Source organism: Rhinatrema bivittatum, chromosome 13 (assembly GCF_901001135.1).
Source record: "Rhinatrema bivittatum chromosome 13, aRhiBiv1.1, whole genome shotgun sequence".
NCBI classification, from domain to species: Eukaryota; Metazoa; Chordata; class Amphibia; order Gymnophiona; family Rhinatrematidae; genus Rhinatrema; species Rhinatrema bivittatum.
In genome coordinates, this window is record NC_042627.1 from 51,531,705 (window position 1) to 51,544,733 (window position 13,029).

A 13,029-nucleotide genomic window follows, 5' to 3' on the forward strand; every position below is an offset into this window, starting at 1 on the left:
CAGAATGTTAGGAATTATTAGGAAGGGAATGGTTAATAAAACGGAAAATGTCATAATGCCTCTATATTGCTCCATGGTGAGACCACACCTTGAATACTGTGCACAATTCTGGTCGCCGCATCTCAAATAAGATATAGTTGCAATGGAGAAGGTACAGAGAAGGGCAACCAAAATGATAAAGGGGATGGAACAGCTCCCCTATGAGGAAAGGCTGAAGAGGTTAGGGCTGTTCAGCTTGGAGAAGAGACGGCTGAGGGGGGATATGATAGAGGTCTTTAAGATCATGAGAGGTCTTGAACGAGTAGATGTGACTCGGTTATTTACACTTTCGAATAATAGAAGGACTAAGGGGCATTTCATGAAGTTAGCAAGTAGCACATTTAAGACTAATCGGAGAAAATTCTTTTTCACTCAATGCACAATAAAGCTCTGGAATTTGTTGCCAGAGAATGTGGTTAGTGCAGTTAGTGTAGCTGGGTTCAAAAAAGGTTTGGATAAGTTCTTGGAGGAGAAGTCCATTGACGCTATTAATCAAGTTTACTTAGGGAATAGCCACTGCTATTAATTGTATCAGTAGCATGGGATCTTCTTAGTGTTTGGGTAATTGCCAGGTTCTTGTGGCCTGGTTTGGCCTCTGTTGGAAACAGGATGCTGGGCTTGATGAACCCTTGGTCTGACCCAGCATGGCAATTTCTTATGTTCTTATGCGCGAATTTCTATTTTATAAAATATGGAATACTCAAGCAGAGACTACTTACGCGCGTACATGCTCATTTTTGCATGCGTAATGTTTTGAACATTTCAAAGTTACTTCATAAGTCACTGGGATGTTGTCAACCAGGGAGCTGGAGAGAGGGCTGCAGTGGCTGTTCTCTCTAAAGATCCAGGAGAGCAGAGTGGCTTGTTGCTTTTTTTTCTCTTCACATGAGAAAATGTGTATGGAAAGCGGCCCAGCATGGATGTGCAGGCGCCATGAGTAACCGGGCTCCTGCTACATCCGTGGGGGCGCTGCCACCGCCATGCTGAGGCCAGGCTTACCAAATGGCGGAGGGGGCGATCCCTTCTTCCCCCTCCTCTCCAGCAACAGCTGCGTCCGGCTGGCGCCATGTGCGGTGCTCCTGCCCGTCGAGTCGGGGCATGCGACTTTTGACATTGCTCCCCCCATTGGGTACAATGACATCATCAATGACATCTAACACCAGGCCACGTGATTGACCGATGGGGTGACGCAATGAAGTCAACCAAGGGGTCCGGCCTCTTCTTCCTTGGTCCCGGCGTGGCATGATTCTGCTGAGGGAGTGCCTTTTCCTCTTGGCCACAGCACTTCCTGTGTCTCTTCATGGTCAATCTGCTGCTTTTATTTAAATTGAAGCTCTGCCTTTCTTCAGGCCGTCGGGAACTCCTTAGGTTCCCACGGCTGCCTTTAAATGCCTTTCTTGCCTCATGGCTATGTGTCGCTTTCGGTTTTAAATACGGCCGCCAGCAGCAGGAGGCTCCCTCTTCCTTTTGAAAACATCGTGTCTCTCCCTCAGCATTGTGGCTGTTAGCCACTTTTATTATAGCGCAGCCTGGTGCTGCTGACTGCAGGTGTCATGCTGCTCCTCTGCATGGGCTTAAAAAAACAACCCAAAACTCAGGGCACTGTCTCAGGCATTCCTAGCCCCAGCACATTGTCGGGTCACTTCTTCTGGGCTTCCTTAAGCCACAGAACCAACAGGCAGGTTAATAATTATTTTAATTTTTCCCCATTTAAAATGTTATAAGGAATACTGCATGTTACCCTGATCCCTTTGTTCTCCTGCCCTCCTGCCCTCTGGCATTTCTGACCGGAGAGGAGCTGGAGGCCAATGGGTAAGGCGGCTGGGCCACCTCGAGGAGCTAGGGCGGGTGCAGGGAGGTCTGGGAGGGGTGCGGAAAAAGGTAGGGAAGACTCTGAAAGTCTTATCCTGTGAAGCAGGAGGGCCAGGGAGCAAAGGCACCGGGGAGAGGCAGCGGCGATTCTAGTGCTCTCAGTGCTGGGATGCCGCAGCCCACACCTGGCGCAGTTGGGTACCGGGTGGTTCTCCAACCTGAGACTGTCCTGCCATGCCTTCCTCCTCCAGCTGGAAGCAGGTGCACAAACCTCGGTCGGCTGCGTGGAACATGCCTCGGCACTTCTCGTGAGCCCTGCGTTAGGAGTGTGCGTTGCCTAAGGGAGGAGCTGTGGGTCAGACCCCCCATCCTGACCAGCTTCCTGCCCGTCTTCCGAATGCTTCCATGGAGGTCCAGCTCGTGGCACAGCCTGTACAGGAGGCTAAATGACAGTGGTTGCTCACCAAGGGATCCAGATGGTTTTGTGCATTGTTGGGGGAATAGGCCTTTTGACTTTGATTCCCGATCCATGCAGAAAGGGGCCTCGATACTCCCCAACTGCTGTCTGCTCTTCTCCGGTGTTTAGTTTTGCAACTCCCTAACTAGTTCTTCAGCAAGGGATGGTTAGTCAGTGAGTACACCTCAGGTGCATCCCGGTCTGGATGCTTTTACTTTTCATGGATAGGATTTCCTAGGGGTGAGAATCCTTTATTCAGGCACAGTCCTTGACCTTATCCCATGCTCCTAGAGCAGTGGCGCAGTTGGAAACCTTGCCTGGATCTTTTAGGGATGGAAGGACACTGGTGGCTATATGTTCTTTCCAGGGGCAATACATCTGTGTACAGTCCCATCCTTCTTGCATAAGGTGGTCGCAGAGTTTCATTTGAATCAGTCCATTTCCTTTCTGTCCCTGAAGGTCCCCTGTGTCCCTTGGATGCTGAGAGACTTGTCGTGCATTATCCCTGACATTATGGATTTAATGTCACTGAGTAGTAACACTGCCCACTGTCACGGTGCCTGGCTGTGCACTAATGTGTGTGGCGTGTACACAGAGAAGCTGCTTGTTTGTAAGCACAAAAGAGGCAGACTCCCTGGGCACTTGACTGCACAGACCCACCTAATAGTTAGGTTCAGTCTGTTAAAACTACCCACTGCCCACTGTCACAGTGCCTGACTGTGCACTATTGTGTGTGGCATGTACACAGAGAAGCTGCTTGTTTGTAAGCACAAAAGAGGCAGACTCCCTGGGCACTTGACTGCACAGACCCACCTAATAGTTAGGTTCAGTCTGTTAAAACTACCCACTGCCCACTGTCACAGTGCCTGACTGTGCACTATTGTGTGTGGCATGTACACAGAGAAGCTGCTTGTTTGTAAGCACAAAAGAGGCAGACTCCCTGGGCACTTGACTGCACAGACCCACCTAATAGTTAGGTTCAGTCTGTTAAAACTACCCACTGCCCACTGTCACAGTGCCTGACTGTGCACTATTGTGTGTGGCGTGCACACAGAAGCTGCTTGCTTGTAAGCACGAAAGAGGCAGACTCCCTGGGCACTTGACTGCACAGACACACCCAATAGTTAGGTTCAGTCTGTTAAACTGCCCAGTGAAGCCCAGTGCACAGAGAGACTAAGTAATTTGAATTTTAAAAAATCAGTTTAAAAAAGCTGGAATTTTTGTCACTCCAGAAAAATGGATGAAATTGAAAATAATATATCTCTCCAAGCCAGCCCAACACCCTAAATGGTGGTCAGTGCTAGCTGACCTAGCACAGCTTCTCTTCTCAGTCAGAGATCACCAAAATAAACAGCTTGAAAGAAACAGGACTAACTGCCTGGCCCTAGCACTGCAGCAAAACAAAGAATAATTAGCTTTTTCTTTCCTTAACTAGCTTAACTAGCCTATCTCTCAGTGCAGCCTTCTCTTACACCCAGCCCACCTCTCCACAGCATCGCTGGAAATAAGTGCGTGGCTCCTTGTGCTGATGTTTATATAGTGCTGGCTCATCAGTAAAATCGACAGAGAGCACTGAATGACAGCGCGATTGGCTGCATTCAGTGCATGTCACAAAATGTCAGCGCGGATACGCTGCATTCCGGTATCCATGCCAACTTGTCCGACCCTTTCCTGTGAGTCACTGTGACTCACAGGAAAGGGTCAGACAGGTCAGCATGGATACCGGAATGTAGGGCATGGGCGCTGCCATTTTGTGAAAATCATAGGTAGCTAGTAGCTAATGGGGGCGAAGAAAAGCGCGCGCCGCTGGGCACACCGAATTAAACAGATAATAAGTTAAATACGTGGGGAGTCGCGATGCGTTTCGCCTCCCCACGTATTTAACAGATAGGACAAATTACGTTGCGGATCGCCAATACGTCGAAAACGGATGCACACCCCTACAGTGTGCTGGGATGGAGGTCTGGGTGAAATGGGGAGGAGTTCAGGTAGAAGAACCAGGATGATCTGGCAGAGGACTGGATGAACTGGTGGAGAGATCGTAAAAGTGCTAATTTCAATATGCTGACTTGCGCATGTAAATCGGGTTTCACACAAACAAGTCCTGCTTTATTTTATGGATGAAAAATCAACCAATAACATGAAATAGAATACAAATGCTAATATTTTCCCCCCATATTTCCCTTCCCCTACATCCATAAAGACTTGAATATACATATCACCACTGAGGGACTGACGTCTGGTTCTGATATGCCTAGTCCCAAAGGAAACACATGGATGTACTCTAGGCCTCCCCCAGTACCCCTCCTAGCCCTCCCACTGAAACATCAGCAGACAAACAGACATGCTTTAGCCAACAAAAATATTTTATAAAGAATTCATGGTAAGACTCCTAGCCCTGTGGGAAATACTGTTCAAATATGGCTCCCACACCTTCAGAAATCTAGATTTCCTGCTTTATTTTAACACACAAAGTATATGCACAGATATTTTTAAAAGTGGTAAGAAAAGTACATGTGTTCGATGCCTTGAAATAATTGCTTTCAATGTGTTTGCATGTGTTCAGCATACAAGCGCCTGTATGTTGTGACTTATAAAATACTATTATAGATCTCTGCACAGCCATATTATTTGCATATATTCGACTATGCGGAGTTGTCCGAAAGTTACCCTTTAAGGATCTTTAAGAGGCAAATGTAACATTGTGCACATAATTTACACCAGTTTTCAATGTGGACCTACGCACAAGAGTCCACTTCAGAAAAAGGTCCAGGCAAAACCGTTATTCCTGCTATTTTGTGCTAAGGGTTTTAAAATCAAAAAAGTGTGCTCATAAATCTCAACCCTGCCCTGACTCCATCCCCTGAAATGCCTCTCCACTGTGAACACCGTGTATATGTGCATAATTTTACGCATGCCTCATCTGCACAAGTGTGTTTTCTGTGGGTAGAGCACTACTTTGCCCACAGAAGTTTTATTAGTGCATAGGCTTATTAGTGCAAGTTGCTAGAGCACAAAAAGAACTTCTAAGATGGGACTTTAAAAAGATTCATAATATCAAATGGAAGAAAAATCTGACATACCCTGGGGTACCACAGTCCTCTGTGAAAGCCGAGGTGGCTCATCTGAAATTTCCAGCCCTCTAAAGCTGCCTTCAGAGAGGCTTCAGTAGACTCCTTGGCCTTTAGTTTCACCAATCTATCAGGCATCCAATAAGGAAGAGACTCCTGAGGGTATCCAAATTGAAAGGTTGGAAAATATTATCATCCAATTACAAATCAAATCAATAGCAGCGTATTTTAATGATTAACCTCTGTTAACATTACACAGTTCATAAACATGTTAGATATCTCAGAGCCCATCATCTATTATTTATAATCAGAGCAAAGTTCATGCAGAGTACAAATGACTTCATTCATGTAATCCATTTGTTAAGATTCATGCTGCTCAGGCAGCGCTCGCATGGTTCCAGCCCATTGCTGAATCTCAGGGGTTTTTTTTTTTGTTTGTTTCTCTACAGCAAACTTCTAAACCCTGGTTTTCTTTCTCTCCCTTCTTTTCCCATATAGCAATAATTCTTGCACCAGACTGTCACTTTCACAGGTCCTCACAGTGACGGATTTAGACACAAACTACCTAAACTACAATTTAGGAGCTACAAAATATTTTAGAAAATACTAAATTTCATGTTTTACAATTTTTGGTAATGATATGGGACCTCTTAAACTTAACATAGCTAAGGGCCTCAGCATGTCTTATAGAACATAGAAATGATGGCAGAAAAGGACCAAGTGGTCCATCCAGTCTGAGTGCCCAGCAAGTTTATGGTAGTATCTGGCGTGCCATGTAGGCTACCCCCTTCCTTATCAGTTTCTCAGACCATAAAAATCAGGGCCCTTGTTGGTTACTGTTTGAATCCAGGTCCCTGCTTTGCTTGCTGTTAAAGCAGAGAGCAGTGTTGGAGTTGCATCAAAGTAACAGGCTTATTGGTTAAGGGTGCTAACTGCCACATCAGCAAGTTGCCCTCATGCACTCTTTTCTTCATTTTCATCCTCCATCCTTTAGGGATCCACAGTGTTTATCCCATGCCCCTTTGAATTCTTTCACAAATTTTGTCTGCACCACCTCCTCCAGAAGGGCATTCCAGGCATCTACCACCTTCTCTGTGAAGGAATATTTCCTGACATTGGTTCTGAGTTGTCCTCCCTGGAATTTCATTTCATGACCTCTAGTTCTACTGATTTCTTTCCAGTGGAAAAAGTTTGTTGAATGTGCATCACTAAAACCTTTCAGTTATCTGAAGATCTGTATCATATCTACCCTGCACCTCCTCTCTTCCAGGGTGTACATATTCAGATCCTTCAGCCTGTCTTCGTAGGTCTTTTCATGCAGACCGCACACCATTTTGGACACTCTTCTGTGGACTGCCTCCATCCTTTCTTTGTCCCTCTTGAGATATGGTCTCCAAAATTGAACACAGTATTCCAAGTGAGGCCTCACCAAGGACTTGTGCAAGGGCATCATCACCTCCTTTTTCTTACTGGTTGTTCCTCTCTCTCTGTGTAGCCCAGCATTCTTCTGGCTTTAGCTATCGCCTTGTCACATTACTTCGCCATCTTCAGATCTCCAGACACTTATACCCCAAGATCCCTTTCTTGGTCCATTCATATCAGTTTTTCACCCCCAATCGCTTACAGCTCTTTTGGATTGCTGCACCCCAAATATATGACTCTGCACTTCTTGGCATTGAATCCCAGCTGCCAAATCTTTGACCACTCCTCCAACTTTCTTAAATCCCTTTTCATTCTCTCTGCTACTTAAGGCATACCCACTCTATTGCAGTCTTAATCTGGCCTCAAGTACCTACCCTTCAACCTTTTCTGCAGAGCTGCACTAACAGTTGAATTCATTCTGACAGCTATCCTGCTACTATTCAGTCACTTTTACAACATCTGTTTCATTTCTTCTTGTGCATAGTGGAAGGCTCCCTTCTTTCATGATTCAACAGCTATGCCCAAGATTGTTTTCTGATAGGCGCCTTCTTCTTGGCACTCTTCAGTCCTTCTTTAGCTACTGAATCTACACCAAAGTAAACCAGGATCATTTTGACTACCTCCTCTGACCTATTCATAAACATAGACCTGGATAGTTAGAAAGTTGTCCATAAGGGCCTTATTTACTGAAACATTTTTCCTATTGTGCATCATGTGTTACAGTTGTGGACCCTTGGGCCGGTTGGGACAGAGGATGGTATGCTATGGATGACTACAGCAAGCGTCCCAGTCGGGAGGCGGCTCAGAAAAGAGTCAGGGAAAGTTTCGTCGCTGGAAGTCTGAGGGCCCCCTCGGAGTCCTATGCGACCAAGGACCCTAGGCAGTGGCTGAAGAGACAGACGACGGTTGGGTCCGGGCGGTTGGAGAGTCTTCACCCGGGAAGCCGGTACTCCCCCAGGAGGAGCCCGTAGGAGTCCGGCCGCTGAGACTTAGGAGATTCACCCTGGAAGCCGAAGCTCCCCCCAGGAGGAGCCTGTAGGGGCCCACCCGCTGGGACTTAGGCGAATCTTCTGGGCCAGGTCGCTCTGAGTACCTGAGGTGCGGAGGAAGCCGAGGGCGGAGTCCAGGAACGAAGCCGGGTCGGAGGCCGGGAGTCAGTGATCCAAACCAAAGCCAGGGATGAAGCAGGAGACGGAGTCAAGAACGGAGCCGGAGTCAGAACCAGAAGTCAGAAGTGAAGCCAAGCCAGGGACTGAAGCTGGAGACGAAGTCATGGGACGAAGCCAGGTCGAAAGCCAAAGGTCAGAAGTAGATACCAGAACCAGGGGACGGAGGCAGGAGACGAGTCAGGAGGCAAGCCGGGTCGAAGACAGGAAGCAATCACCAATAGGCAGCAACTAGCAGTCAGGAAACCTGATGAACCTCATTGCAAGGCACTGGAGTAGTCTGGATGCAGGGTACTTATACCCTGAGGGCGTCTGATGTCACCTATGGCAGGACTGAGGTTTTCCCCGCGCTGGCCCCTTTAAATGGAGCTCCTCCCCGCGCGCGTCAGGGGGCAGGGCCAGCCGCGCAGGACCGTCGGCATCTCTCCCGTGGAGGGAGAGACACGCTGGAGGGCCTGCAGGCCCGAGGAACCCCCAAATGGCCTGGGCCGTCCCTGAGGTAGCTGGAGGGACCGGGGCACGGCCCGGGACCGTAACATCATGTGTGTGTGTGTGGACAGGGCTTATTAAATCAGGCCCTATGTTATGGGCAGGTTGGTGACATTCTGCAAATTGAGACAAGCTGAAAAGAATTGAATGAGATCCCGGAATGGATATCTCCATTATGATCTGCCAGGTAATTCTAAGTGGCCTGGATTAGCCATTATCAGAGACGGGATGAGCCCTTGGCCTAAACCACCATGGCACTTCTTATCTTCTTAATTGATGCTGGCCATGCAGCTCATTTGTTCTTCTGCAGTCCTTGATGTTGAGTACTAAAAACTGTCCTTGTTTAAGTAATATTTTTTAAAGACTTCATTTATCTCCTTTCCCCTTCTGAAAGTTAACCTCAGTATTGTTTTGTGACCAGTCACTGAGGTACTGATGTCATCTTCCCTTGATTCCAGTGCTTTGCCTGACTAGCATGTCTAAACCCTGCTGATCCAATCAGACAGGAGATTTCATTGTTCAGCACCTGTGTCCTGAGCCACCTTTATCTTTATCTTTATTCAGAATTTATTAATCACCTATTACCTGGTTGCTAGGAAATTTACAATTTAAAAAATACATAAAATGTAAGATAGAATTGTTAAAGCATACCATGACATAGATTAAAACATACATAAGTTAGAACAGAGGTTCCCAAACCTGTCCTGGGGGACCCCCAGCTGGGTGGGTTTTCAGGATATCCAAAATGAATATGGATGAGATAGGTTTGCATACACTGCCTCAATTGCATGGAAATTTATCTCATGCATATTCATTGCAGAGATCCTGAAAACCTAACCAGCTGGGAGTCCACCAGGACAAGATTGAGAACAAGTGAGTTAGAATATAAAATGATTAAAACACAAGTTTGTATATAATAAAAAAAAATTATGCCATAAGACATCTTCCACACCACACCAATAAAAAAACTCTATGAATTAATATTCAATCAACTGCCTATTTAAATGCCAGTTGTTAAAATTCACAAGCAACATAAACAAGAACATTGTCCATAATTTGCCATTATGAGATGAAATCCAGTCAATCCCTCACCTGCTTGAAAAACAAAAGTTTATTTACAAATTGTACAGTTAAAAAGAGTGACTATAGTCTGCTAATGAAACTGCATAATTTATTTATTTATTTTATTTAACATTTTTATATACCGACATTCGTTAATAACATCACATCGGTTACATTAAACAAAAAAATGCAGCCACAAAGGCTTTACAGTGTAACTGATTAAGAAACTGGGGGAAGGGAGAAACAATAAACAGGAGCTACTGAGTGGGGGACTAAAAAATATATATATATAATATATAGTCCAGTCAATTAAATGCCTGCCTAAAAAGGAATATTTGATTGGGGTCTACCTAATCAAAAGTATACTGAACTGAGGATAAGACCATCCCTTGTCCTCAGTATTTACCATTTGTGATCTGCAGTATAATGTAATTCCTCTGGTAAACTCATAGAAACATAGAAATGATGGCAGAAAAGTCCAAATGAGCTGCCCAGCAAGCTTATGCCAGTATCTGCTGCACTGCGCAGGTTACCCCCATGCTTATCAGTTTCCCAGACCGTAAAAGTCAGGGCCCTCGGATGCTGTTTGAATCCAGTTTCCCTTAACCCTTACCGTAGAAGCAGAGGGTAATATTGGAGTTGCATCAAAAGTATCAGGCTTAGTGATTAAGGGTAGTAAAAGCCACATAAGCAAGTTACCCCCATGTTTATTTGTTTCCCAAACCGTAAAAGTCAGGGACCTCATTAGTTGCTGTCAGAATCCAATTCCCCTTTTCCCAGTGCCATTGAAGCAGAGATCAATGATGGAGTTGCATTAACAGTATCAAGGCTTATTTGTTAAGGGTAGCAGCTGCCACACCAAGTTACCCCCGGTTACCCCCATGCACTCTTTTCTTTATCAATTCTCTAGCCTTTAGGGATCCACAGTGTTTATCCCATGCCCCTTTGAATTCCTTCACTATTTTCCTCTTCACCACCTCCTCCAGAAGGGCATTCTAGGCATTCACTTGAAGAAATATTTCCTGATATTGGTTCTGAGTCATCCTCCCTGGAATTTTATTTCATGACCCTAGTTCTATTGAGTTCTTTCCAACAGAAAAGGTTTGACGATTGTGCATCATTAAAATTTTTCAGGTGTCTGAAGGTCTATATCATATCTCCCCTGAACCTCCTCTCTTCCAGGGTATGCATATTCAGATCCATCAGCCTCTTCTCATAAGTCTTCCGAAGCTGACCCCTCACCATTTTGGTCACCTCGCTTTACTTCTTTGGCAATCCTTTCTTCTGCCTGACTTTTTGCTTTCTTGATTTCTTTCTTCGTCTCCCTCAGTTTCACTAGATATCCTTCCTTGTGTTCCTCTTTTTGGTATCTTTATATTTTTTGAATGCTGTTCATTTTGCCTTTATTTTATCAGTCACTTCCTTTGAGAACCAGATCGGTTTCTTATTTCTCTTACTTTTGTTTACTTTTCTAGCATATAGATTAGTTACCTTTGTAATTGCTCTTTTTATTTTGGCTCACTGATATTTCACCACTCTCATTTTCTCAGAGTCTTCTAGTTCTACTTCCAGGTACATCCCCATTTCGTCAGTCGTATTTTTGAAATTCAAAATTCGGGTCTTTGTGTTACCCCTCAATATCCTATTTGCAATATCAAACCATATTGTTTGATGATCACTGGTGCTCAGGTGTGCACCTACCCGTTTATTAGAGACACTTGTGATTTTGAAGAAAAATTGAACATTTTTAGTTGTTGGATCAATCAAACATAGCAATGATACACATTCTTGTAAAGCATCACCAGCATTTATGACACTGCAAATCAGTTGGTATCCAATGATAAGTCATTCTATAAAAAATGAACCCTTCAGCTTGCTTATATGAGGTTCTCTGACTTATAGTTTATAGTGAGCTTTCTGGATAATAAAAATAACCCTATTGTTACACATTCTTTTAAATGCGTAAAGGATATTCTTTCAAGAGCTGATATAATTAGAGAACATATGTATAAATATTCACCTCTGAAAGAAGCATCCTGAGTTTAGATTTTCTCATCTGTTGCTTAAAAAACTAAACTTTTTGTCAATTTTCATTGGCCTATTGTACTACTATTGAATGTCTGCAAGCTAGTGAACATTTAAAGGGGCTGACTGTCCGTAATCCAGCACTACAACCCAGGAATAAGCAGTTTAGGAATCACTATTCTATGTTTTTATGTGAGTAAAAAGGTTATCCCTCTTATATGGAATACATTGCAATAAAGTCACATATCCACCAGATATTTACTTTGGGGACTTGCAGAATAAAAATGAGTAGCCTGCAAAAAAAAAAACAAAACCCCATAATATTTTTCTTTTGGCAGTATAAACCTTTTAAAATTTTATTTACCTGAATAAATATACATGGACAAATGGTAAGAGGCACACAAAAGTATTGAATAAGCACACGTTCTAAACCTGTGAACAGTTACGTCATTATCAAAACTTCAAACTTGGGCCTGGATTTATCAAAATGCGATAAGTATAGCATGCGATAGCAAAAGGGGTGTGGTTTTTGCTAATAGACAGTTTATTGCAATTTGTGCTAATTACCTATGCAAAGAGTGCAAATATTTTCAGACCTGTTGTGTTTCCTACATACAATATGAGAGAGAGAGAGAGAGTGAGAGAGAGAGAGACTAGCCATGATGTCCTCTCCCTAGATAGGTATTTGTATCCCTATGGGAGGCCCACCTAGTAACTCAAGGTGAGGTTTAGGTATTAGTGTAGGGGGTTAGGGTCACTTTGACATTCAACATGAGACATACGAACAGAACAGTGGTCTCTTGTGAAGATATGATGACCTTTGGAGTGAGTAAAATCACTCCAAGATGATATTTGTGCAAGGTTCTCTCAACCTAGCTTGATGAACACTACCTGGATAACATCAAGCTAGGTGGAAAGAATATTGCACAAATATCATCTTGGAGTGATTTTACTTGCTCCAAAGGTCATCAAATCTTCACAAGAGACCACTGTTCTGTTCGTACTCCTCACGTTGAATGTCAAAGTGGCCCCTAACCCCCTACACTAATACCTAAACCTCACCTCGAGTTACTAGGTGGGCCTCACATAGGGATACAAATACCTATCTAGGGAGAGGACATTATGGCTACTCTCTCTCTCTCTCTCTCTCTCATATCAAAACAGGCCTTTCAGGAGATATCATAAAATGCACCATACCTGGCCACCACTGGAATTAAGTCTGTACAATAGCACTTTGCAGACTGGCAAGCCCACCCTTAACTCCTCTTTTTCAAATTTGCATCGCACCATACAATATGGTGCTATCACATACATTAACGGGGCTTTTTGCTTGCAAAAACACCTTAACGCATTTTGATAAATGACCCCCTTGTTTACTTTTCATTCATGCATTTTACATAGCTATGCATAATTAATGAGAGGTTAAGGTAATTTTTCAAAGATTTTAAAATATTTATAAAGGTAATTGAATTATGAAGCTTTATGA

The 13,029-nt window shown here is 44.1% G+C and overlaps 1 protein-coding gene across 1 annotated transcript in view; it reads left to right on the top strand.

The window, feature by feature from the left end:
- Positions 1-13,029, top strand: part of WDR72 (WD repeat domain 72) — a 340,497-nt gene that overhangs the window by 130,660 nt on the left and 196,808 nt on the right. The gene's annotated exons all lie outside the window — the stretch shown is intronic.